This window comes from Pteropus alecto, unplaced genomic scaffold (assembly GCF_000325575.1).
Source record: "Pteropus alecto unplaced genomic scaffold, ASM32557v1 scaffold20, whole genome shotgun sequence".
Lineage (NCBI taxonomy): Eukaryota > Metazoa > Chordata > Mammalia > Chiroptera > Pteropodidae > Pteropus > Pteropus alecto.
The window spans coordinates 6084781-6098448 of NW_006436298.1; positions in this window are offsets into that span (position 1 = coordinate 6084781).

Below are 13668 nucleotides of genomic sequence, written 5' to 3' on the forward strand. Positions count from 1 at the left end.
ACTGAAATGTGTCCTTCTACTAACCAGCATTAATCAGTTGGCCACTCAGTTATTAGCTGTCTGTGGCTAGAGTCTGGTTAGCTACTGTACCAGTGTTTCTCAAAGTGTGTTTCTTTGGCCCACCAGAAGCAATTTCACCTAAGATGCTTGATAAAAATGCAGATTCCTGGGCCCCAAGCCAGGCCTACTGATTCTGAATCTCTGGGATTGGAGCTTCAGGATCTGCATTTTAATAAGCGCTCTCTGTCTCTGAAGCACACTAAGGTTAGGGAGCCATTGCCTGGGTACTGCTTCCCTAACCAGTCACATTGGAATCTCTGGCAGAGTACATTGAAAATACAGCTCTGGATGACTCCTAAAGATTCTGATCCCCTTGGTCGGACCTGACCTCGGGATCCATATTTTAAGTGCCCAGGGAAATCCAGTGGCAATCAGTGGCTTCCCCTGTGCACTTGATACCCTCGTGCAGGCAATCCAGAAGAAATGGCAGCACTTTCTTTCCATAGTCCTTCTCTTTTAATACATTGAGTGAACCTAAGGTTATCTTCCCCTTTAATTATTCACCAGTACGGAGAGGTTTGGTGTGAATCCACAAAAGGTCTTTGCTTACTTGCAGTTGAATATTTCAATGTATGTGATAAACATTGAAAATAGTGATAGAATAAGTTCTAGCAACATGATCCTAGCGAGTTTCTCCATTTTTGCAGATAGCCGGAAATGCAGTTTAATATTCTTGAAGGTTACAACCTAAACGTATTCTTCTCTTAACCAAAAAAAAAAAAAAAATTATTTTTCCCTAAATGACAGCAAAAGTTAGTTACAACTAATATAAGACTAAAACATAATTTTTCCAATGTGCCGAGACCCTGGTTGACCTAATGGCATTTCAGAGGTAGAAGCAGTCATCTGCATAACGTTAAAATGGAATTTGAGGCAAATTATTATTTACTGGCATGAAAAATAGATGAAATCCGGGATGGCAGATGAGCGAAAATTTGAGAGCGCCCATAAATTATGGAGAGCTTGGTATCAGTTAAAGATAATTAATTCTCTTAGAGACTAATAAATAAAGATAACAATATGTTGTATTATGCTTAGCATGTCTGGTACCTCAAAACCAAGAATCAAAGAAAAACTGAAAATTTGAGTCAGCTATCCTAACTGAAAAAGTCACCTCCGAGGTGATTGTGAGCTGCTTTTTCATCAAATCAAGTGCTGCATTAGACGTAATCACTGGCCTTCAGCTCAGGACAATGCAGTAATCTCTGGTGGCGAAAGGGGAGATTATCAGCTAAAGAGAGTCAGGTGGCACCAATATTGTAAAGTAGGTCAATATTTGGACAATTGATTTTTCTCTTCTCAGTCTTCAAATGTTAAAGAGCCAGAGAAAAGGGCAGAAAATGAATTGAAAGTTAAAAACAGCAAAAAAGAACAAGAGCACAGCTGTGAATCACTTTTTTAAGTTGTCATGAAGAAACCAAGTTTAGTTATTAAAATCAGAATTTTAGAATTGAACGGGCTAACTGAAATTCAATTAGTCCAGCTTGCTTACTTTCTAGACATAGAATCAAATGATCAGCTGAAGTGAAAGTATCACTTGAATATACTACTTATTTCTTAATGTAGGTACCATCCTGTTTACTATTTTCAAGATTTCTTTAAAGAGATTCCTTCTTTATATAAAAATTCAACTTACTTTTCTCCCTCAAAATGCTGTATGCTTTGAATTATGGTTGGGATTTTTTTTTTTTTATGAAAAGGTTCTGCCATATCAGGAATAAGCATAGAAATTAAAATTATTTGAAAAACTGAACCATATGAAATTCTCACAAATGCCTTCTATGTACCAGGCACTGAGTCTATTGCCTGTTCGAAAAAACTGACAGCCCAGCGAAGGAAAACAAACATCTGAACAAATATCTAATAAATAAATTTAATAAATTGGTGTTATAACATAGGTATATAAATACTATGAAAAGAATTAGAAGTAAAACATCTTGAAGAATAGAAATCAATGTAATCTGGAAGATTTTGTGGCCACATTTCTGAAGAATGACATTAGTAAATATCATTAATACCATTCACAGACTATTTTCTGGTAGGAAGAATATATGAACGGCACATATGTGAATTATGCTAGGTGCTGGAAAAACAAAGCTAAGAAGCTCTGTCCTTGCGAAGCTCAGTCTTGAAGGAGAAAAGCACAGGTAAATAGCAAACTATAATATTTTAAGTGCTACAGTACCTGAAGTATAAAGGGCTGTTTTTTTTTTCTTGATTCTGTATTGGCTAGCAGAGAGAAATATCCTTTGAAAACACACACACACACACACACACACACTCACACTCACACTCACTCACTCACTCACTCACTCACACTACAGCCATAATTAGGGGCAGAAACCCAAACCCTGGAAATAGGAAGCAGAATAGAATATGCATTCTATTACCTACTCAGTTGGTACAAATCTGGCAGGTGTGGATTTGCATACAAGTAACCACTTCAGGTAGGCATAGCTCAGCACCTGCAGCCACAAACACAGGTGGTTGGGCAGCATTTTTGAAAATTTAGCTGTTAAATTACAGTGTCTTATTCCTACCCTATGCTAATTTGGCCTTATTTTCTAGTCTCCATAAAGAGAACCAGAAATTTAAAACCATTCAAGGGCCAGTGAAACTCAAATAAAGTCAATTCCCTGTCCCAGGGTTTCTCCAGCTCTGATCATGGTTTGTTGAAATTCCTGGGACCACCCCACATCTTTTGAATTAAATCCATTGAGAGTGGGGCCTGGCACTTTTATTTTTTTTTCCAGGCATGTCAAGGGGTTCAGGTAGAGGTAGTTTATTAACATTACTGTGAGGAATACTGCCTTGGTTTACACAAACATGCATGCTAGTCAGATAAAATCAGGTATTTTGGTCCAAGAGTAAGATGATAAAATGTCTAAGCCATATTTTTATTAAAGTAATTAAAATCATCACAGTTTTAAATTATGCAGTTATATGACCATTTTTGTTACAAAAGTTCCAATAGGGAATTATGTAGAATAAAAAAGTGTCTTTCTCCTCTTCATTCCTCTCCCACCATGACATTCCCCACATGACCATCGTGGGACACAGACCCTCCCAGACCTGTACAATCACATTTTTATTAGTATGATACAATTAAGTTTCACTTTATTTTAATTTTACAGAAGCTACATTTTTTTTTCACTTAACAATGTTTTTCCAAGTTAGAATTTGTAAACACATTTTCTTCTGTTCTTTTATATTCTTGTATAGATATACCATAATTTGCTTAACTTTTCCCAACAAATGTACATTTTAGGTTATCCCTCCCATTTTTTGCTACCACGGAAAGTCAGTGAAACTATCTTTATATATGCCTCTTTGTGCAAATGTGCAAGAATTTCTTAAGGATAGCTATCTACCAGTAGAAATTCTGAGTCAAAGGGTACATAAAACCTTTTTATTGCTTGCCTTCAGATACAACCTTTTTGCCACCACCTGATTAAAACTTAATTATCTTTTGTTCTTATATTAAAGTATTGTTGATAAATGATATATTAGTTTCAGGTGTATAACATAGTGATTCAACATTTACATATCATGAAGTGATCCTAAGTGTGGTAACCATCTGTCACTATACAAAGTTATTACAATATCATCGACTGTGCCCCTGTGCTATACATTACATCCCTATGACTTATTTATTTTGTAACTAGAAGTTTGCACCTCTTAATCCCCTTCACCTTTTTACCCATATCCCCATCCTCCTGCCCCCTTTTTCTTTTTCAAACAATCTGATGGGCGAAAATTATATTTTACCATTTTAATCTGCAGTTCCCTAATCATTACTAGATTGAGATTCTTTTCAAAAGTATATGGATCATCTGTGTTATTTCTGTGAATTGTATGCTCATATTCTTTGCCTGCTTTTCCATTTATGTTTGAGTTTTTTTCCTGTTGATTTGTAGGCATTTTAAATAGTCTGCATGATAATTCTATCTGTGAAATGAGAAAATATGACAACCAATAATCACAATATTAATACAATTGGGGCTAGAACTATGAAATCAGTATCATAAACAGTATTTAAATTGGTCTGTTATTTGTCTTTTATTTATGATGTCTTTCGTCATACAGAGCTGTTTGTTGTTCTTATCCGATCAAATCTGACCATCATCATCTCTATGGATTCTAAATGTACTTACTGATTCTGGTTGTGTATGGGGGATGGGAGTTGCTAGAGTGGAGGAGGAAAAGCAGAGTAAAAATTGATCAGGGTTTTTAGATTCAGTGGCTGGTGGTCATTGATACCAGTAAATGACATACAGGATTGACAAAAAGAAGCAGCTTTGAGAAGGAAGGGAATCGTTAAGTTCTGTATGGGGCATATTGAGTTTTAGATTCCAAAAAAATATCTTGGTTGTAATGTCCAGTACAAAGTTGGAAATACACCCATCACTCACCAAATTTGCAATCTCATTATGGGTGTTTGCAGCCCAAGCCTGGCAGTCATGTTCTGGTTTTGCTATGCGAGTTCACATTCTTTGCTTATATTAGATTGGAGCCTAGCCATCAGCTCAAAGCACATAATGTCAAGTTCCTAGAACCAGACTGATCAGATCCTTGCTAGATGAACTCACTCTCAGAGTCCTTGTTCTTTCATTGAAATACAACATTACATATATTTTTTTAAAAACCCTTTGGGGCAACAATTATTCTCAAGCTCTTTGCAAGGGTTACTACTTATGTGTACTGATTTGCACAATTTCCAAACAAATGGATGAACAGCCAGCATTTATGTTGCGGCAGCTACTAAGTCTTCTACTTCAGGACTTTTTACATTTTATGAATGTGGACAGTGTATAAATGTTTTTAGGATATATTATCAACATCTGATATTGACTTACCAGCTTGATACTTGCAAAAGCTTTCCCATAACCTTGCAGATATTACACTGAGATTCTGAAGCTCAGAGAGGTTGTCTTGCTCAATATCTCAAAGCTAGTAAGTGAAAACACTTACCAGGATTTAAATAAAAGTCTACCTGGAGCAAGAGGGAGTGTTGTTCATACAGAATAGTGTTTAAGCCTAGAGCTCAAGAGAGGGCTCTGGGCTGGAAATTGGACCTAGGAGACTCTGTACTTAAAGCTCCGGAGTTGAATATAGGGCCAACTTCAGGGACATACAACTTATATAGTCACAAAAGGCCCATGCTTGGTTTTATATTCTGCTGTTGCTGTCTTGAAATTTATAATAATTGTGGGCAAAAGACCCTGCGTTTTCATCTTGCACTAAGCCCCACAAATTATGTAGCCAGTCCTAGGTAAATGAGATTGCTCAAGGGTTGTGAACAAACTAAGAACAACAGCAAGGCAAGGGACAGAGTTCCGGCAAACCCAACCTGGAAGGACTGGCAGAGGTAGACTTGTTTTTGAAGAGGGCTGTGAAATAATGATAAGAAAAGTAGAAAGAAACCCAAAGAGGAGGGATGTGATAGAGGATGAGGGAGGAATTTCGAGAGAGAGATATGGATCTACAGTGTCATTAACTGTAGATAAGTCCTGGTGACTAAAAATCAAAATGAGACTGTCTTTTGAAGGGTCAGAAAGTGGGAAATGGTGCTGGCAGAGGCCACATGCAACTCAGGTATGATGAGGAGGTCAAGAAGTAGAGCCGGTGTATGTAGACTATATATGGAAGCATTTTGGTCATGATAGGGAGAGGAGCAGTTCGAAGGAGATGCAGGGTCAAGGGACAACAATTTTATAATGAGAGAGAAATAAGAAAATGGTCATGTCTGGGGGAAGAAGAAAGAAAGGGCCAGTAAGTAGAAGGGAAGGAGTTTATAATTTGAGAGAACTTAGTATTAGAACTTAGTGAGGTCACATATAAAAGAATGAGTGGCGGGCATGCAATTGAATGAGTCAGCCATGTAGAGAAGAAGAGATGGGTGTGGATGAACAAGTGAAGGTGAAAGGTAAGGAAACGGGGAGGTTTTGCTGGGTGACTTTTTTTTTTTTCCTAATGACATAAAAGCAAGTTTCCAAGTGCAGAGGTAGGAGAAGGGATGAAAGCTCTTTCCAACTGAAAAGGGAGCCAATCAGGCATGAGTAACAGAAAAGTCAGGCTGTGCCTCAACCAGCTCCTAGAAGTTCATGTCAAACCACATTTAGCATTTTCTCCCATGGCTACTATGAATTTGAAGATGAGAGACTCAGTTCATGTTTCTATCCAATTTTTTCTATTTGTTCAGAATTCGGTGGAAAGTAATGTCTCATGATTGTTTTTCTTATACCCTGGATCTGAAAATTACTAGAAAGATAGGTAGAAAGGACTAGATTTCCTGCTTTGGACAGAAAGAAGATTCCAAGAAGTCTTGATATTTAAGTTATCGAATTATACTAGCTTTTAGCTCTATGAAAGTCTGTTAGGCTCAGTACACATGAAAATGCCCAATCTCATTTAATCCCTATAAGACTTCTGTATTATTAATTATATGTTAACAGATGATTGAAACTCCAAGAATTAAATAAGTCGTTCAGGGACACAGCTAGTACCAGAGTCAAGATTCAAACCAAGATTCAAACGCCTGACACTTTTGAGATCCCTTCACCTCCCCGACCGCATGCATTAAAAGAAACTCATTGCTTAGAGTACTTTTGCACACAACATCCCACCCAATCTTCATAAACAACCCTGTGAGGTAGATATTATCTCCATTTTGCAGATAAGGAATCTGAGGTTCAATATAACTTGCCCAACGTTACCCAGTTAGTAAATAAATTCAGCATTTTTGACTTAAAAGCCAATGTCCTTTCCAGAAAATAGATTTGGGGCAGCACTCTTCCCAGTGAATTATATCAGGTTTGTGTACAGCCACCGAGCTCATGATGACATTGCCATCTGAGGAGGCACAGCCTGAAGATGTTTTCTGAATGGAGAGAAGTGTGTAAGTTAATGGAAATTAGGAGTTTTTCCAAAGAGGGTAGAGTGTGGAAATAAAAAAGCAGCAGCAAAGTAGGGAAAACATGGCAGTTGGTACCTGTGAAGAGTTGCCCAAGATTGTTGGATGCCCTTGGGTACCCAGGAGAAGGAGAGATTAAAACAATGTTCTCCCTTTGCTCAAAAGACCTGGTTAAGGTCAGTGTAAGGAAACCCCATCACCCTGAAACTGCAGGGAACCCAAAAAGCCAGAGAGGAAAAGACCATGATGCTCCAAGGTGGACCCCTTCCTTGGTTTGGTCTGAAAATTGAGTGAGCCCAAAGGAACAACCAGCTCCTGAAGGGAAGCAAAATAGGGAGGGCCTGGTCAAAGACAAATGTTACTAATTGAAGCCTGTGCTAAGCTATGACTTAACAAATCTCTATGTAACATGGATGCCCTTAAGTGTCTTGATACAGTGGGCTCTAAATTATTTCATAGTGTGGGGAACAGGAATGCAGCAGAATTAAATGGCGAAAGTCAGTAACGTCCAAATGCCATCTTTAAAGGAGAATTTTGTCTTAATTTGAATGAGTGGTGATAGTAGCAGAAAGTTATCAGAATAATCTGTAAGAGCGCCCTTCTATGTGTAGGTTGCTTCCCTGACAACTTTTGTACTTCGTCATGATCTGTCCCTACCTCCTGGCTCCAGTGGTTACAACGTGAGCCCTTATCTCTTCCCACAGTTTCTGGCCAGAGTTCACCTGGCTTCTCCCACCTATCCACACTGACCTCCTCCTGGAAACTTGCTAAGTCAATGCCACAGGTCTTTCACTAAATTTAGTAACCCACAAGTGAGGGGTTGCTCAGATTGTCATAATACAAATTGAATCATAACTGTGACCTTTAGTCTTAGTAGAACAAGAGAAAATGTCTAGATTTATATATGTAACTATGTGTGAATATTTGTGTGTATATAGATACATATATTCACACACAAACAGTACTATCAGTGGCCCATTTGAAATTAATTTCCCTAAAGGGTAATGAAACATGGATCTTCATCAAAATAAGATGACAAGAATAGTGCAAGTTGCCAAGACCATTAAAATGAATGAGATAGTTACGCTCCTGGCACGAGGCCACCCTGCTTAGGCTGCAGTGCTGTCACAGCCCTGCTGGTTAATGAGCAGCCCTCCAAGGACAGCTGCGATTTGGTCAGTAAATGCATTTCTGTTTGGCATGTGTCCTCACGTTGTTGAATGCTCAAAGTGTGTTGTTCAGCAAAGCAGATGCAAGGGATTATATTCCTAGGTTTTGACCAAAAACATAGCTGACTAGACATCATTTTTATTTAGAAAACTTATCTTATGTACTATTCACAGTATTTAGCCCAGCATATTTTCTATTCACATAATTTACTCCCAAAAAATGGGTATTTGAAATGTTTAAAATGTTCAGAGTGTTATACCAGCTTGGAAAATAGTTTGTCAGTTCCTTAAAAAGTTAAGCATACATCTACCATACTAACTCAGCCATTCCTCCCCTACGTGTTTATCCAAGAGAAATGAAAGCATATGTCCACACAAAGATTCATACAAGAATGTTCATAACAGCTTTATTTATGATAGCAAACGTCTAAAAAATCAACCCAAATGTCCATCAACAGGTGCATTGGTAAGCAAACCGTGGTACATCCATTCGATAGAATAGTACGTGGCAATAAAAAGGAATGAGTTATTAATATAATGAAATAACATGGGTGAATCTCAAAATATTGATGCTGAATGAAAGAAGCTAGACAAAGAAAATTGCGTATTGTATTATTCCATTTACATAAAATTATAGAAAATGTAAACTAATCTAAACTGACAGAAAGCAAATCTGCAGTTGTCTGAGGGCACGAGAAAACAAGTTCATTAACTTGATTGTGGTGATGGTTTCACAGGTCTATACGTGTCTCAAAATTTATCAAATTCTATAGTGTTAAATAGGTGCTATTTATTGCATTTATAGCTCAGTAGATTTGTAAAGTGTTTAGAGAGTGTACGGGAGAATGTGGACAAAGTGAAGAACATTTGCAAGGATAGCTCTTCTCTATAGGAGTTGATTTATTAAGAAGACACTACATGACTAGCTCATGTTAATTGAAGGTGGTTTTTAAGAAAATCACAATGTATATTTATTTTATATTACATGTGTCTCTCCACCGCCTTTACTTCTTCTTACTTCCTACTCCCTAGGCGCTGATTGATTAAAAAGTGTTATTCAACTATTTTGGTTCATTGTTAGGGACTTCAACTTCTGTCAATACTTTTCTTCCTCTTGATTTAGTGTGTGAATACTAATGCTATTGGGGGAAAAAAAATATGAGGAAAATTGGAAGATGAAGTTGAGAGAAGATAATGGAACAGCTAGTAGTAGACAAAAAATAGATCTTGGTTTGGGAAGTTCACCTTGGAAAAAAGGAAAGGCACTTTTTGTAGAGAAATGAGAGCAAAGGAATAAGGAAAGAGTTGAGAAAACAGTACGGGAGTTAGAGCACCATTCACCAAATGATCTTCTCTGGGTTTTTAGCGGATAGTCTTGAGATGAAGATAAGGGATGCAATGGAGCAGCTGAGGTTTGAGGAAGTTAGGGAATTTGGGAATAGTCCCACAGGAGATCAATAGGAAGCTGACAAGAAGTCAGGGTTGGGGGGAGGTTTGCTAAATAGCAAAGGCACCACATCTGAACTTACCTAACATGAGCTTTTGTAGAGCCTAATCAACATGGTTTTATGAAATTTTCAACACTATTAATTGTATTCAGTTAGAGGTATAATCTTGTTTTTTAATAGTGAAAATTTTATGTTTAAAATAGGTAGGCTGGACTCAGATGATCCCAGTTTTGTTGACAATATCCAAAATGTCATAGTCAGAGCCAGTGGAACATAAGCCTTCTTCTCTGATCTGGGTGTTGACCTTGGTCATTTCAATGTCATAGAGCTTTTCACAGCCTGTTCGATCTGGTACTTGTTGGCCCTGACAGCCACAGTAAATACAAGTGTGTTGTTGTCCTCTATCTTTGTGGCCAATTCGGCTGTCAGGGAGAACTTGGTCATCGTAGTCAAGTTTGTTTCTCTTGGGAGTGCTCCTTTGAGGATATTTGGGTTGCCTTCAGCGCAGCAGTGTCTTGGGCTGCCAGAGGATGGATGACATGTGGATCTTTTTTTTTTTTTTGGCTGTGGACACCTTTCAGTGCTGCCTTCTTGGCCTCCAGAGGCTTTGCTTTGGCTTCGGAATAGGCAGAAGTATCTCAAAGCCAGTCTTCACTTTAAGCTCCATCTTCATGAAAGGGCTCAGCCTTCAATTTTAGAGGGGGGAAAAATGTGTTCTCATCTTTGAAGAAAACCTGAAGTCCATTCTCAGACAGTTAAACTAGTATATTGAAAATAACTGAGTTGTACTTTTTAAAACTGTTTGTTTACAAATTTTCAAACACCTTCAGTAACTATATTATCTCTCAAACACCCACTTCGCTATATGTAGTAACTGAATTTTACAACTTACTATAAAAAAAGCTATTGTAATCATGCCTACTAACATTTACTGCTTGGTTACAGTAAATGATGCCCATTTACTAAATGGCAGGCGCTTTTAAATATATTAACTTACTTAATGTTCATAAGAATACAATTAACATGCTTTACAAAGAATAAAACTGGAACACAGGAAGGTTAGACTGATAAATGACAAAGCTAGGATTTAAAAATTTGGCTTCCAAGTCCAGTATCTAACCCCTCTAATAAAGTGCCTCTCATCTTATGCCATATCACGATTACACGAAACAAGCACAACTCAAGGAATGTAATCAGAAAGCAACTTTTTGTCTCCCACTGTCCTTTCACATTTATTCAATAGATCTAATTCTTTCCCTCTCCCTGAATGAAGTTTAGGGGTTGTGTCATGACTTTTATAGTTATTCTTAATAACATAAGATCCTACATTCAGGAATATGCACCTCTAGTCCAATGTAACAACTAAAATCGAAACTTTATTACACACTATTTCTTTTTCCCAAAGTAGCCCTGATACAGGTTAGCAACCTATAAAGGTAGTGGTGGAGGGCAGTTTAACCTTTGTCCCCTTTCCCAATCTTGCACTTTACCCCTACTACCCTATCTTGCTAGCTGTGGTTTCTAATCCTCACCCTCAAGAGTCAAAAGGGGAAAGAAGAGCTAAAATGCCAGGAAATGTCTCACCTAACTAGCAATAACGTGACAGACTTTTCTCTGGCTGCGACTTTACGGAGTTTACCGGAATCTCTCAAAGGCACTTTTGTGGTTTTCTTGTTACACTTCCCCCATTATCAGCAATTTCCCACTTCTTATTCTCATGAATAAGGAGAGTCCAACTGATCATTAGCTCCTTAACTCTCTGGGTATCTGACAGTTTCTTCCTGTTGGGGTCTTTCACACATTGAGGCAGTTCTCATGAACAAGTCTCATGATGACCTCACATAGGTGCTCTTTCCCATTGAATGCTATCTGATCCATGAGAAATAACCCAGCATCATTTGCCCTGACCAACTCCAGTGGTCCACTCCATCAGTTCGGGCACCTCTCCTTAACCCAGCCATCCCTTAGACATTTCCCACCAGAAGTCAGGAACACTGGTCCACATAGAACTATAAACTGTAGAGGACACATTTTACTAAGCTCTTTAAATCTTTCATATCTCAATGTGAGATGGAGAAAGTTCCCACCCTTCCCCTCTATTCGGTGGAAAGGACTCATGGCACATCCTGAGTTGTTTCCAAAAAATCCCCCTGTGATCTTCAACTCTAGTACTTTTATTTATTTTATTTATTTTCCAGTAAGAATTAGAGTTGGGAATCTGGATTTCTAATTAGAAAGTTCAGTATGGTTCCTGGGTATAAGATTACTGTACAGAATTTAATAGTGTTCCTATACTGTATCAATAACCGAATAGAAAATAGAAAAGAAAAGAATTTATTTATATAAGTGATAAAAATTATAAGATGTTCACAAATAAATCTAACTTAATCTAAATAGGATACTTTAGAAAGTCAAAATACTATTGAAGAATGTAGAAGAAGGCCTCGATAATTGGAGAATTATCACATTTTTAAATAGGAAGGTACAATGTCAAAATTAACTATAAACTCAATAATGCAACAAAAAAGAAACCAATAAAATTTTTATTAGTTAACTAGCTACAAAATGAGCAAAGACTTGCATGCATATTTCAAAGGCTTTTGTCCAGAGTTGCTACCACGTTATCAAGGAAAAGAAATAGAAAAAATATCAACAAAGAATATGAACAGCAATATAAAGAACAGAAAACCTGGATGGCCAATTAACCTGTAAAAATATGCTCAGCTTTGCTAGTCTTTGATGTGATGAACACTGAAACAAATTTCATTCTTTACATCATACTGGAAATAACTAAAAAGTCTAACAGTACTAAGTACCGGAGAGGAAGAAGAGAAATGGGCACCTCGACTCACTGCTTAGTGGGAGTACAGAGTGATACAGAGCAGATTTGATCATTTCTTTAATATTTTGCCTTAAAAAGTGAGGTAAATAAGAAAATTGACATTTATGAAATCTAGGGGGGAAATACACGAATTTTCATTACATCGCATCTAAATTGTAAATTATTTAATATTTTTAACTTTTTATTCTGAAATAGTTATAGATATGCAAAAATTGTAAAAGTAGCATAAAGAATTTCTGTACACTCCTTAGTTATTAGTACCTTACATAACCACAGTACAGTGGTCAAAATTGAGCAGTTGGCATTGATAAATAACTATTATCTAATCTACAGACCTTATTCAAATATATCTAAATTTTTAAGTTTAAAAAATTCTTGTAATCCTGTGGCTCATGTTATTTGAAATGCATACTGAGAGTTAACTTACAGGATGGCTCAGCCAAGTTGCTATTAGCAAAGAGAAAATGTATTCCTGGGCATGAAAGCTACCTATTTAAATATACTGCCTCAGTGATGAGAAACATTTCTCTTTTTCCTAAACATATGCAGAAGAAATGAGGGTCAGATAGTTCATAAATGTTCTCAAAGGAACATCTTTATTCTATAGATCTTTATATCTCTAATGGCACCAAACAGTAAGCATTTATCAGGAAAGATGTTTTTTTGATACTTGTATCTTTTATTATGGAAATTTTAGAACATATACAAGGATAATACATTTTTTTCTTAAAATATCAGTGAAACTTTAGGTTAAAAATAGATGCTTATTTTATGACTCTTTAGAAGTGAGGCCTGAGCAGACAGCAATTTTTTTAAAAATAGCTACTGCATTTATTCATTCTCTCTCTCGGTCCCTCAACAAATATTTGATTGTCCCTCCTTCTCAGCCAGTGTCTAGAAAATTTTCACTATCGATGCAAAATTGTCTAGATGCTTAAGAGAGCAACTGGAATTTGGAATTTTTCTTCTTTTAGGTGAAGATTAAAGAACTTCATTCATATCACAGATAGTTTAAGTGCCTGGAGATGAGATCAGGGATTAGACCCTTTGTCAAGAATGCTTCGAGACCTCTGACTATGGTCAGAACTGTGTTTCAACATCAGGGAAGCTCATATATACATATACTCACACCACCCGACTGCAAAAACTTAGTATCAGGATACAAAGGTGATCCTTGGAAGGCTAATACAGTGTTTTCCAAAACTGCCAGATCATAAGAAACACCTGGGGTGTGTG